This window comes from Nilaparvata lugens, chromosome 1 (genome assembly GCF_014356525.2).
Source record: "Nilaparvata lugens isolate BPH chromosome 1, ASM1435652v1, whole genome shotgun sequence".
NCBI classification, from domain to species: Eukaryota; Metazoa; Arthropoda; class Insecta; order Hemiptera; family Delphacidae; genus Nilaparvata; species Nilaparvata lugens.
In genome coordinates this window covers 20480702-20495193 of record NC_052504.1, presented here as the reverse complement: position 1 = coordinate 20495193, position 14492 = coordinate 20480702, and the positions used below count along the sequence as shown (strand labels likewise).

Genomic DNA, 14492 nt, shown 5'->3' with positions numbered 1-14492 from the left:
TGTAAGATTTAGTTATTCATGGTATCTATTTTTCATTGAATATTTGTTAGTTTTTTGAAGTGTAAATTGTTATTTTAATAAGTGATAGTAGCTAAACCTACAATTTAATTGGACTGTAGTAAACATTTGAGAAGGGACAGTTTTGGGCATAAGCCTGTTGTGCCTTCTCACATTAGTGTAATAATTGGACATGACTGAATAAATACATTTTTCATAGTGAATTTAGTATACACAATTACCAGATAGCTACTTGATAGTTGTGATTTGATTTGTGCCCACCTTTGCATATGGAATCCATTCATGAAACTCAACATTTTAGTATAGCTGTAACATCGATTAGATTCTCAACTAACATGGATAATAACTAATTAACTAACATACCAACTGTAACATAGATACTCAACTGTGATAAATGATCTTAAGCCTTGAAGATGAGGTTCAGTCTTTCCTTGCTATCAATATTTTTCAGACTTAAAATCACATATCAATTTCTTTTTTATGTTTTTACTTGTTTCATGCTAACAATTACAAGAGATGTTGAGGATTTAACTCATGAAGTGCATTCCTTTCTTGCAAAATACAACGTATAGGAACATCAATTATGAGTTTAACATCTAAATCTGACGTAGAAAACCTTGAGAAAAACTAAGCAATCAATATTTTTTTGTCGCGTCAATCCGACAACGTGACACCATGGTTCAAATGAAGAACCAGCTTTGGTGTATGGTGTTTAAAAATGATATGAGGATGTAGTTGTCAAAAACAGATGAAAGTTCGTATCCTGTCAAACTGCTGACAAGTGAGGAAATTGGAAACTTCAATCCTGTAGAGTGATAATGATTTTGATGGTTTCTTCTTTTCCAGTCATAACGAACAACATGAGCGGATATTATAACATCATTTTATAAAAGAATCATTATTCACACTCCATTTTGTATCGAGTTTCCATTTCGTGGAAATTTTTCGGCTTTCCTCAAATTTTCCAATATCTTGTACAGTATACAATATATGAAGTATTGAAATATGGTTTTCAATGTCCCTATGTCATTAATTTTATAGAACAATACGATTTTTATGAACAATGAATTCTATGCATTGCTGAATTAATAATATCGCATGAAAAGAGCACTTGATCACCAAGTAGTGTAGATTGATTTATAATGATTCCTTTAGTAGCATAGCAGATTGATTTTTGTCAGTTAAGTGCTAGTTCAATAGTCAATACTATCAAATAGAATCCAATTTGAAAATAAGTTTTTGTATGATTATGGGGCACTCAATTTTCTGATGATCTCCGGAGAAATTTGGAGACTAGGGGTGGTGATTGGAGAGTGATTGGCCGTTTGGCGCAGGATCATAAGAGGTGAAAATCTCTCGTAAACTCTACACCGCAAGGTAGAAGAGGCTTTGATTAAGTAAAAAATGGGGCACTCACCTCAATGCAAATTCAAAATAGATCACTACAGCTTCTCGTAATGATACGAACATAATGAATACATTTTTGAATCTGGTGCTTCTCTTATTTAGTGATAATGGGACTCAATCCATTAATTAAAGTTATTAAGGAGCTGTAATGAATTGAAGTGAGCAAAGAAAAGGGCACATTCAGATTATTATACTGGTACAGGGATACATTCACTGATGAGGAACTCATTTTGTATTGGAAAAGGAGATTTTTTTATAAGGAAATGAAATCCGGGCCCTTTGGCTACTAGATAGAGCGAGAAAGAATGAGAGAGAGCCAGAGAGAAAGAAAGAAAAGAGTGAGCCTTACAAACATCAACGGCTTACTGGCAAGTAAACAGACTGCATATAAATGGGGCATTAAGCAGCACCTGATCCCGTCCCAGTCACTTCTTTTACAGAGCTGTTACATTGAAATCCCTTCTTTCAACCAGCATTCACCAAGCTCCGACCTATTATTCAAATTGGAAATTTCACTCTCTTTAATTATTGACATAGGATTTCCTCTTCTCTCAACATGGGTCATCGGTGATGATAAATTTCATCGCTTTCCCTTTGTCATGAGAATTGGATTGTCAAGCTGGGCAAAACTGTAATCATCATGGAGTAATTCAATTATAATACAGATCTGGAGTCCCTTGAATACACTGCCTGAATTTCATTCTCTTCTCACCTTCCTACAATTTTTAAATCGCTGTTCTTCGTCACTCTTAACATCTCTTCAAAACTCTATTTGAATAATTTGTGTACTTGAATAACTTTTGTTCAACAAAACAAAAGTTGAATATTTGTGAATCTCTCTAGTTTAAAAACTCATTGTTGCAGTAGCTGTCACTTTTCACCTCGAATTATTACTTTCAATTGAATAACAAAGCTATCGTGAAGCTATCAATCAATTTATCTGTATAATCGAAGTGAGTGTGGGAAAAATAATCGAGGTTTTTTCACAGCCATTTTGCAGTTTTGCCATTTTTGTAGTTTTTATGCAATTGAACAAATATTCGGTAGGAGGTATTGAACATGAAAGCCACATTCAAAGGCCTAGATTTAGAATTTTTGTAACCATAAGTGGTTGATTACACATGATGCATTTTTTGTAAAAGCGTTTCAAAGAGTATGTGATTATGAGCATAAAAGCCGCATTTAAAGGCCTGGATTTAGAATTTTTTGTAACCATATGTGGTTGATTACACATGATGCATTTTTTGTAAAAGCGTTTCAAAGAGTATGTGACTATGAACATAAAAGCTGCATTCAAAGGCCTGGATTCAGAATTTTTGTAACCATATGTGGTTGATTACACATGATGCATTTTTTGTAAAAGCGTTTCCAAGAGTATACGACTATGAACATAAAAGCCGCATTCAACGGCCTAGATTTAGACTTTTTTGTAACCATGAGTGGTTGATTGCACATGATGTATTTTTTGTAAAAACGTTCTCAAGAGTATGTTATTATTTTACGAAAAATCGTTGAAAATTAGGTTAAAACACACGTCGCTGCTCATTATTGGAATTTTCCATCTATCAGAATCCTTTTTTGGAAAAGTCCGGGGCGACAAACGCATGCATGATGCTTGAGCAAGTGTAGGTTACCAAGGCAAAGCAGTTTGTCTTAGATGCGTTTTTAAATAGTAATAGGAGGAGGAAAAACCTGTGGAGAAATTACAATAGAATGATAAACGACGAAACATATTTAGGTTATAGGTCGACGTTATTTCTAGTAATGACTTCTCAATGTTTGGACGTTTCACATGTCGACCTTCCAGGTGAGAATAAGTGTTGGCCCTAAAGTGTTGTACGGGATATTATTCTATTATTGGAAATACTTATAAGGAAGTAAAATAATGAGAAAACAAGAAAATATTCCTTGAACATCAATGTTAATGTTAAACCTCAATATTAATATCACAGGTTTGTTGTGTACTTGATTTATGCTATTTAACTATTCCCACATCCCACACATCTCTGATCCTATCTGATATTATGTACAACAACTTCTAGCTCCTATACAGCTCTGCTTCTACCCTGATTGATAAATTATTCAAATCAAATCCAGCACTAATAAATTCCCATCCCACTAAAAGGATAATTTATTCAGTGTTTGCCTCCAACAGTGTGAACATGCAGCACCTACGTAACATCTTGAAGCTTTTTGCTGTTTACTGCCGTTCTCCATCCAATAATCATTGCTTTACGCTTCAGTCCACTTTATTCTTACTGCCTTCACGTGTCCCACTTTAAGCAATGCAACAGGTGTTGTTGATCTTACTGCACATCATACCACATTCTACCATCATTCTCAATTGAGTTATAATGCTAAAAATGGCGGAAGAATTGCTTCTTGATGAGGAATAGATAAAGATGGAAAATCGAATGAGGCATCTATCATAATAACATTCGAATTTTTCAATTTAACTTCTACAGTATAGTATGATATTCATAATCAACATTAGCAGCAATGAACAATATTGGGATCTATTTCATGCATCATTGTGATTGGAAATTAGAAGTTGAGTAAGTACGGTAGCGTAATAGTTATATCTTATAATCGATCAATCATTTTATTCAATAAAATGCATTACAAAATTGGTCCCGCTAAACCTAAATGGATTTTACAGCAGGTGCCTTGAATAACAATAAAATACATAAATAGAATGATTATGCCAACTTTAACAATAAACTAAAAAAATCATAAATTTTAAATGGGAGTTTAGTAATCAAAGTAATTCTCCTGAACATTCAGGCAACTTTGAAACTCGAATTTGATTGATATCAGACATATCACAGACTATGAGTCTTATTGAATTCTCATTACAATCTATTTCCTTATGGCTATGATTATTTAATCTTTGACAATCCAAACCAGAGCTAACAAACTCCGTTCTTATAAGGAGAAACGTTTCTCCTGCGGGTATATGCAAGTATTGAAGATTGAAGAATAATACTGTATTATAATTTTGATAGTCTTACTCACATTCAGAATAGTTTTCCTACACGCCAAGCATCACATTCTTCCGAATGCTGGTTGAGCCACATCTGCAAAGAATTAAAATGACAATAAATTCAGTTTAATTATTAGAATGTTCTAAGAATCATGAATCGCAAACGGTGAATTAAGTAATTCCTGTTCTCAATTATTGATTAATGGATTTTGTATTGATTCATCCATAGTTTCTCAGTTATCAATTAGGAATAGTATTATTGATTCCCGAGTAACTGATTAACAGATCTGCGTACTATTCCCGCGTATTATTGAGTATGATTGATTCCCGCTTGATTTAATTGAGTGTAGTAACAGAGGAAAGTTCATTATGATAAATATGAAGTGTCATCTAGTGCCATCCACGTAATCTGTAATGATCAATGTTTGTGATTATTGCTCATCATGTAATCAATACCACAAAATTGCTATGAAAAGCATCGATTGACATTATGCTTCAATTTTAAAGATTGGATATAGAACTAATGCTTTATTCATCTTCAATATAGAACTACAGCATTCTGAAAGGAGTTCTTATAGAAGATGTTAAGTTCCATCTTTACTCAGATCATGAGAGAATGGAGTTAGAAAGAATAAACTTTCTTCCAACCTACAGAAATTGAACATCTGAATTTCTTGTTATGGATAACCTGGAACCAGATTCGAATTTGTTAGCAGGCATAAGTGAGTTGCATCTAAGTTATTGAGTAATAATGGTCTGCAATAAATGACTGGAGCTATCAAATCCGATTACCCGGAGTCAAACTGGTGTGCGGTGAATGGATTGTCCTTGTCACGAAGATAGACATGTCACAGTTTGCTTGTGAATAATGAAGTCATGAAGATGCACAGAACAACGAAAAGCTCTCACTGTTCCTAAATCTGTGGCTACGAATGATGATGCAGTGAGATGATTTGATCAATACTCTATAAATACATCGCACACCTACCTACGTTTGCACGTGTAGCTTATTGTTTTTCCACTGCCCTTCTGCTGACAAGCTTACAGGATTTACTGAGATAACGGCTTTCGTCCATTGATGAAATTGAATTCCAAATATAGAACCGGGCTCAAATCTCATAAACTATTTTGCTCCAGGTTTATCAGGGTTGACAAATATAGTTTTCTCTCATGGTTTTATCATCTACCTTCTCTAATATCTGATAATATTGCATCGGAGCCTTCATAGCACGATCATAGATCTCATAAATATTCGTATTTCCTAAAATTTTAGGTCAGAATTCAACAAAGGTCATCTGAATAAGGTAAAACTTTCGCAACAGCCGTCGATTTCAGTATAATTGGATATTCTATTCACGTTCACGTAATCTGTTGCATAGAATGCAAAGAAGAGCAAATTATCGTATAATAATTTTAAATCAAATAGAAATATCCTTTATTAGGCGGAATTAGGAACATTTGATGGAGAATCTAAAATTATTATGCAAATACTTTTTCGAAATTAATATCGGTTACAAGTCAACCAAAAACAACTATTTACGGTCATCATTTTTGTGATATCCGAGTTATAAAGAAAATATATTATATATTATGCATGAAGCTACTTCAGGAATGTTCATCTTTATGAGTACGCTATTTTGTATTGGTTGCAGCAATAAATTTGAACTTCTCATTTTAAAGCTACTGCGTTACGTAGGTGCTTCAATAGTATAGTATTATCAATATCTGTGGTATTATCTGCAGAATTTTCATTCGCTGATCTGATATTCGAATTTCAAACTTTAGTATTTCGAACTGTCCAAATCTCCATATTTACTGAGATCAACATTCATCATCTCTAGATTCCACGTTTCTGAACTAAACCAACTACAACTCCATAATATACTAGCTGTGTCATGTTTTCCATATTACATCAATTTACCCTGATGCCATGGTTCAAATCTAATCCCAATCATCAAGTTACACGTTAATAATAGTTCAAGTTAAATTAGACACAGAACCATGTTATCATTATAAAGTTTTGTGTTAGAAGACAGACTAGAACTAGAAGCTATTATCAGGGTTTGCTTTGTTACAAGAGAACTCTGTTAGGTACTTGATGATTGAAGTTTATGTCAACCAACATTGGCTGACTTGAGCATTAATCTTGGCTTCTCCATTTTATCTTCTCATCGATTTGCAAGTCTTTGGGGAAAGTTTAGTTGCAGAATCATTCCCCACCGCAAACTCGAGAACGCGTCATCAAAAGTCTTATCATCTGTAAGTAAGCCCAAGCTTCAAGAGATTCAAACTTCCTACAACAATGTTATCGCCGATTCCACCCAACATGGAAGCGCTACTTGTAAGACAAGCTTATAAAGCAAAGCCCCAGATTAATCAGCCTCCTACATTCAGTTGAGCGGCAGTTTATCGAATCAACTATTTTGGTCTTTCTGTTGCACCTGCGAATTATAATATTAACTGTATTTGTTGAAGCCAAAATAGATACATTCACTTGAGCACAGAAAAATAAGTCATGAGGCAATTCATTGTAGAGCTTGACACTGAGAAGTGAAAGGATGTACAAGGTTTATTCTTAGATATTGTTTGTTCTAATCAAAAATCTTGTTTGTTATATAATAAATTCATATCATTTCAAAAAATTATTTCCTTGAACAGTAATCTTAATTGTTTGTATTATAATAAAAATCTTGAATGTAAATATAACGATAACGTTTCATTAAATCATATAGTAAGCTGTTCACCTTTGATTTTATCATTACAATCACCAAAACTATTACATATAGTTATTTCTCCCCATCGTCACATATTTAGTGGAGGTCCTCTCCTCTAGCTTACATTTTTGGGTCAAGTCTTAAGAGATGTCTAGATATCTACAAACCTTCACTGAATTGCCACAATTCTTTATTGAGCCAAATGCATCAACATATCTCATCTCATGATTACTTGTACTCATAAATATAATATTCCCTTATAAGTTCGTTGAATAGTTGTTAGATCTCCGATTCAGGCTAAATAGAATCTTGTGTGAGCTCTTGGTTAAGGTGATTGGCATAGGCCTTATTATTAAGGGTCACATTTACTTGAATTATTTCATGCGTTGGTTTCAGTTAAAGTTACTATTGCAAACAGCTAAGACAGAGACTAGAGACTGATACAAATAGTCTACAAATTTTGTAGACAATAGTAACTTTAACTGAAATATGAAATTTAATATTATATATTAATTTTTTTTATAATTTATCATTTTTTTTATTAAAATTATATAAAATTTAATATACATCAGGAATTGTCAATTCATTATGTTCGAAGTTATGAAATCCATTCATTCAACTATAGAGGAAGAAAAAGGTTTCACTCAGATATTTATTAGGTTGAAACATCATAACATTGGAATGAAAAAGCAGAACTGTTTGGACAGCGGAATGGTGAGTTGCAGATCTGTTGGAGGCGGAATATCGCAACATCCAACAACATAGTTGATGTTCAGTGGGAGTGTGGATTTGAAGAATGAGCCGTTGCAAGAAAAGCACTGAATAACAGTGTAGAAGGGTTGATAAGATGTTCAAAAGTGTTCGATGTATGAATGGAAGTAGCGAGCAGCTACGGGTTCGAGGGGGTTGGTTGTCGGGGGTGGGGGACTGACTGGACGATCAGTCACCGTCACCGATTGAAACAGACTCGTCACTGTCTCGATGTCTTTTTCTTTTTTGACGTTCACTGTCACTTTCAGCCTCCAAAACGTTTATCTGTCATGCTGTGAAGTTGATTTTCATGGAGCATTCAAAACTTTTTCAATTTTCAATTTCGGCTCGATAAAAGTGGTTGGCAAACTTTAAAGGGCACGTCTAATTTTTGATAGCATGAGTATCCCGCTTCTGAACTCTTGTCTGTGATGATGATTATCAACTTGATTTTCTGCAAGATACAGTAATTGGATGACACATTTTTGCCGTGTGTCAGTGATCTACTCGCTTTTTCTTAGCCAGCAATGTTATGATGATAAGATTAGTTGATGGAGTTTATATCATTACTAAAATGATTACTCAACCCAGAGAAGAATCTCACTCCTACTTCTGCCATATTGTCAATACTATAGTCAACTGCACATACTCGTAATATGATTGATTATGAGACAAGGGATCCTGAATGCTTATTGGAACTTTGATTTTAAACTTTGACCCAAAGCAAGTACAGAATATATTAAGCGTTTTCACAGGCGTTTTTAGAGTTAGCAGGGCAGGAAGCTCTTCGATTGACAGATTGAGTTGGCGCCTGAGAAAATCGCTTGAAAAACAATATGATCTGAAACAAACAAAAAACACAAAATATGATCTGGCATTTAGGATGGCCACTAACTGCAGAACAATTGTGTTGAACATTTGTGTGTATATATGCTCGTCATTCATGATGTGTTATCAGCAAAAGGTTTCAAACAAAAAACAGCTGTTTGACAGTAGCTTCTAGCATAAATTGAACAACCAATAAAAATGAATGAATCTCTGGAAAATTACAAATTATAATGATAGAAAAATTAAACTTCTGATAGAGCAAATTAAAATGATAGAAAGATTTAACCTCTGATAGAGCAGCATATAGAAAATAAACAACAAAATATCAAAGATACAATAATCTTACCCTAAAAACTTTGTTGCCTATTGCTGTTGACACAACATGTATTTCGAGCATGTATATACACACATGCTCAACACACTTCTCCTGTTCTTAGTGATCATCCCAAGAGACAGACAATATTTAGCGTTTTTCAAGCATTTTTCAGGTGCCAACTTAATTAGCCAATCGGAGAGCTTTCTGCCCTGTCGACTAAAATCACCTGAAAAAACGCTTAATATTTTCTGGCTCTATGAGTGGAACAAAAATACCATTCAATAGTTTTCACAAAGCCATCATCACAGCAGTTACAGGACATGAGTTGAGTGAATTTCCGTAGTTTTCAATTGATTTCTTGTCATTCACATCGGAAGAAAATTCTACTGTAGGAGGATAATCCTCTCTTCATACCTATCCAATTTATGCCTTCTCATTTTCAATGACTGCTAATTCTTATTCACGTATTCTTACTCACTTATACTTCAATACTTCTCAGTGCTTTTGCACTATTCTATAATTCAAACTTTATACTTAATTTCTACTTTTGCACTGTTACTTATGTACTAGTAATTTCTAATGTTCTAAGAATGAGTTTTTTGTTACTCAATACGCTGAGTTGCTGACACGCGTTGTAATCGCTTTAGATACATGATTATTTATTCATTGAAGTGATGGAGTGATCATGATTTGCATTTGCATTAGGGCGCACACTCCTAACTCAATTAAAATCACTTAGATGAAATGCTGGAATCAATCCTGAACTCATCAAGCTAGTTCAATGGACATGGAATGCTTTTAAACTGAAGTATTCTGCCCAAGTTTCAGACATTATTCAATCAAGGATTCGTAAATAAGAGTGGATTGCTTATCACAACTTGACGAACACAATTAGCAGACTTGACCCAAATCTGAAACTGCTAACTCAATTCAAATGCAATTTACCAACTGGAGCGACCAATTCAAGCCTCGCAATCTATCCAAGCGATTAACGCTGCCAATTAATAGTATGAGACGGCCACTCCACAATTCCATCACGCTGATGGTTGAGTGCTAGATTCCTCATAGCACGACCTGTCGAGTCCCAGTTCAAATTCATTCACATTATCGGTGATCAACCGATTAGATTAATCAGTTTTATTAATCAGTAAAATGATTGTTTAGTTGATTATTGGATGACCCGCTCGATAGAACAGGGTTTTCAAGAATAATTAAAACATTTCACAAGAAAAACTTCTCACAAAATCAAAGGTACCGTTATAAATATCACCAACTAAGACTCCAATCAGATAATAAACGAGCAACGTTACACTGGAGTCTTCATAGTCAATAGCGTAGTTCGAAGACTCAGAAGCTCTATAATCTTAGAGAAGCATACTTAAAAATCTTCTCTATAATCGTCGTGTTTTGAGTTTTTGTGTGTTAAGGATATAAAATTTTCCAAATCATTTCTGAACGTGAATTCTATAGTGGAGTAGATAAGACGATGGATAATATTTCCATAACATTTCTAAAGTCCTCAATAAATTATTAAATGGAATTCACCTTCTGGACCCCACTTTATTGAATGAAGTAACTTTAACCTAAACAAATCACTGTATTATGAACGTTTCCCTCAAGTATTCAAATTGATTTTGAAACCTTCAGGATTGGAACAGCATATTTCAAGAAGGAAACTCACATTGACTTTCATAGAGTTCAATGGGGTTGAACGGATTCATGAATTTTATACGGCACCATGTTGAAGTGTAATACCTGTGAATCTTTTGAAATCGTTGTCCGTGTTGGGAATTTATGGGCATTATATGGCGTAGTAAAATAATGCTTGCTGAGAGAAATGCAGGCTTTCCGCTCACATCCTTCATGTTCACTTGGATTGCGCCAACAGAAATAATAAATTAATGGTTAGGCAATCTCTCGAGAAGAATACGAGTGAAATATTCTTTCTTTATTATATGGTGTCGTCTCATGAGATCCACAATTTTATGTGTTGGAACATGCGTTACCAGGAATCGGTTGACAAGTTTATAGTTCCCGTACATGTGATATAGTTCCAGAAGCATAACCATCATATTTCCATCAATATCAAAATTGACAATACTTTTCACAAGATAACCAACTATACATTAGAAATTGTTGGTTCCGAATTAATAACATGAATCAAGTCCATGATAAATCTTTCAAATGAGTTATTCTGTTTAATTCATTGGAGAGTTGAGTTCTGAAATGTTGGTTCATTCATGCGCCTCTCCTGAGGGTGTTGCGAATGGTAAATCCTTTCTAGATTAGAGTTACAACAATAGAGTTACTAATTAATAATTGAGAATTTGATAATGAATGTGAACAAAATGATGATTTCACAGAGAATCAATCCATTGATAGTTCTTTGAAATCAATTATTTAAATTAAACTATTCGATTCAAGGTGAGCTTCTTCATACACAATCAAAACCGATTTTAGTAATCGATAAATTCTAGAATCAATCAGATAAATTTCAACGATTTATCAAGGTTCTGCCACCCTTCATGGTCAGTCGAGAACAAAATTCCATCTCATACTTTCGAAACTGATCCATCTAGAACTGGTTTCTATTGTTGGAGAAACAGTTTATATGCACCTGATATTTGAAATAATTTGTTCTTAGCGTATTGACGATTATGCACCTGAAAAACGTAAAAATGAATTTGATATCCGAAATGTGAGTTAACCTCTCATCCTCCTGATTAGGTGTTAATGGATATATTCTCGCATTCTTTCAGAATAAACATTTTTAATGCTCAAAATTCTTCATTCAATTATGGTTAAAACACAATATCATACAATCGTCATCAGATTGTATTAGAGTTTCATATTGTTGAATGAATCTTCAGCTCTTAGTTTATAAGATTCATTGAATAGCTCTTGTATCAATAAATATAGGCTTGAATTCAAGCAAGCATGAATAGGTAATTTCTTAGTCCATTAAATTCTCACAAATCTGAAATGAACCAGTTTTAGCATTGGGCCTAGATGTTCTCACACATTCTAAGAGAAGTTTAGAAAATCATCAATTTGTGAAATTGTGTAACATTACCCATCAGTGTTGATCTACAGGTTGAGAAGGGTTGATGCTTGATGGTGTGAGGGATGAGGGTGAGGTTAGAGGTGGGCATTAGCATGTAGCAGGGAAGTAGCGGCCGTTCCACACGAACGATTGTAGACTCCGGAAGCGCGTGAGGCTGCTTCACTTTATTAGTCGGTTATTTTGAAAGGAAGAGACGGATGCGAAGAAGCTGAATAGCATTGAGAAGAGGAAAGAAATGAGCATGAGGAAGACGGCGACGGAAGCAAAGCGCAACAAGGAGAGCGTACCGAGTCGCTCATCGATTTTCCTCCCCAGAGACCGAGTCTCTCTCTACTCCTGCTGCACCCAAAAACCGGGAGAGGAAGGCTGCATTGTTATTGGCTCCACGGAGACCTCGTCAAGGCCTCTTTATCTATTGGCTAGAGCCGGATTTCCCTGTTCCCTGTTATTGTAGCTGGCTCTCGATCGACTGGCCAATCACATAGATATGCAGACGAGCAGACAACTTCAACACCACAATAATTCCGGGGAGACCACAAGTTTGTATAGCTCGGGGGATAAAGGGAGCCACCACTAAGAGATTAGAGAGATAGAATAGGTCTAAGTGGCAACTAGATAACTTGAACACCTCCTACTACTGTACAATCATACAATATGTTCTGCTAGAGTGCAAACTTACATTATCAAATAGAGAGAGAGAATACTACTGTAAAACCCACGCAAATTCAATTAATCCACAGTCAAATTGAATCAAATTATAATAATCAAAAAAGTGAATCAGGTATCGGAATATTCATATCGCATTAAGTCTAAATATTTTGGATGGAATTGATAACTCAACATAATGGGTTGACAGAATATAATCAGAAAAAGGTTATTCGTTAGTCCTTCTACATTCTTCTTTTATCTGTATCTCATGTTCTTATGACATTCAAGTATTATTTCTGGACGTTTTAATTATTTTGGCCGACGTCACTATTGATGTTCTGGAGAGAAACAGTTTTTGGTTGAGCTGGTTATCTCTTCTAGTTGCTATTCTAATGATTTCCGTATAGACCTGAATAATCAATCTGATAATTATTCTATTTTGTTCTCCCATTTTAACAAGAAATAGTGATGGTTCTTTGTTTAGGAATGGTCCAGATGAAATTTTGCCTCCATTGTGAGATAATAATGATGGTCTGCATCGAGGTCTGCTTTTTCATGGAAAAGTTCGTGTTTATGATTTCATTGTACCCGTATTCTCAGACTCTTTGAAATTGTATTCCCATGAGTTCTGAATAACGGTTATACGCCAATGCATTGAAAATGACATCCAGTAGCCGTTTCGAGATCCAAATGAGAAAACTCTCTCTTTTGATAACGAAAAGTCTTCCATACAAAATGAATCGCAAACCAACCTCAGATAATATAATAATTGCTGTATAGTTGTGTAGGAGGATCAAAGTTGTCGAATTATCGCCCTGTATTCATGTTTGATATTTCTTTGACATTTCTATAGAATCGATGTCGGATGGTTATTTTCAACTGGAGTATACTATTTTCGTAGATTTCAAGGGAATACAATAATAAAGAATAGAACCTCGAGAGCTGGAACAACTGAAACTGGGAATTATGTTGGGTGAACAAAGAATATTGGTAAAACATACAAAAGTTAAACAAACTAGTCAAATAGAATCAAGAGTTTTTCATCCAAAACACACAATACTTTTACATTCAAAGAAATAGATTTTTCCATCACACTCGACTTCTCAGACATCATTTCACAGTGATAGAAGTTGCTAAATGCATGTTTTAATTTTTTATCAAAAAATCAATACACAGACCTCCAAACTGGTGGGTCTAGATAAACAAGATTACATTTTAAAAATCTTTGAATCAGATTTATCTCGATCGATGAAACAGAGCAAAAAACTTCTCTCTCTCTCTCTCTCTCAAAAATAAAATGTTGAAAAATGTTCTATTCTTTTCAGTTTCAGATCATTTAGCTCGTTGGTTCAAATCACATTCAAAATTGAAATTTTTACTTTCCCATTGAACTCTTGTTGGAAGCAGAATTCAGCGAGTTTTTGCACGAGTTAATAAAACTGAAGCTCAATTTGAACAATTTTCCAAGCCGCTTGGCACCTGCCTGCTGGTGGTCTAACAAGTTCATCAATTCGCAAACCGCTCCAATAGTCTCTGCTCTCACAGATTTCACTCTGGTCAGATCGAAATAAACTCTTCATATGGAAGGCTTCATGTTGATGCGATTGCTTTTATTTTTCTATGCTAACGAAGCACAGTAGTGACATTGAAAACTTTTCAAATTTTGTTTTTCCCAAAATATCTATTTGTCAAGAATTGTAATTCAGTACTCACTCACTCAAGACAGGAAGTTTGTTTCTTCGATTTTTTTCAAAACTGAATAGT

General features: G+C 34.5%; 1 protein-coding gene across 3 annotated transcripts in view; it reads right to left on the bottom strand.

The window, feature by feature from the left end:
* The window catches only part of LOC111048284 (cGMP-specific 3',5'-cyclic phosphodiesterase), a 77683-nt gene that overhangs the window by 47594 nt on the left and 15597 nt on the right, over positions 1–14492 (bottom strand). For 2 of the 3 annotated variants that reach the window (XM_039421618.1, XM_039421631.1), the window contains exon 2: positions 4441–4502. The exons of the other annotated variant lie outside the window; for it this stretch is intronic. The gene's annotated coding sequence lies outside the window, so the exon portion shown is untranslated. The remainder of the gene's footprint in view (positions 1–4440; positions 4503–14492) is intronic. 3 annotated transcript variants of the gene reach the window in all.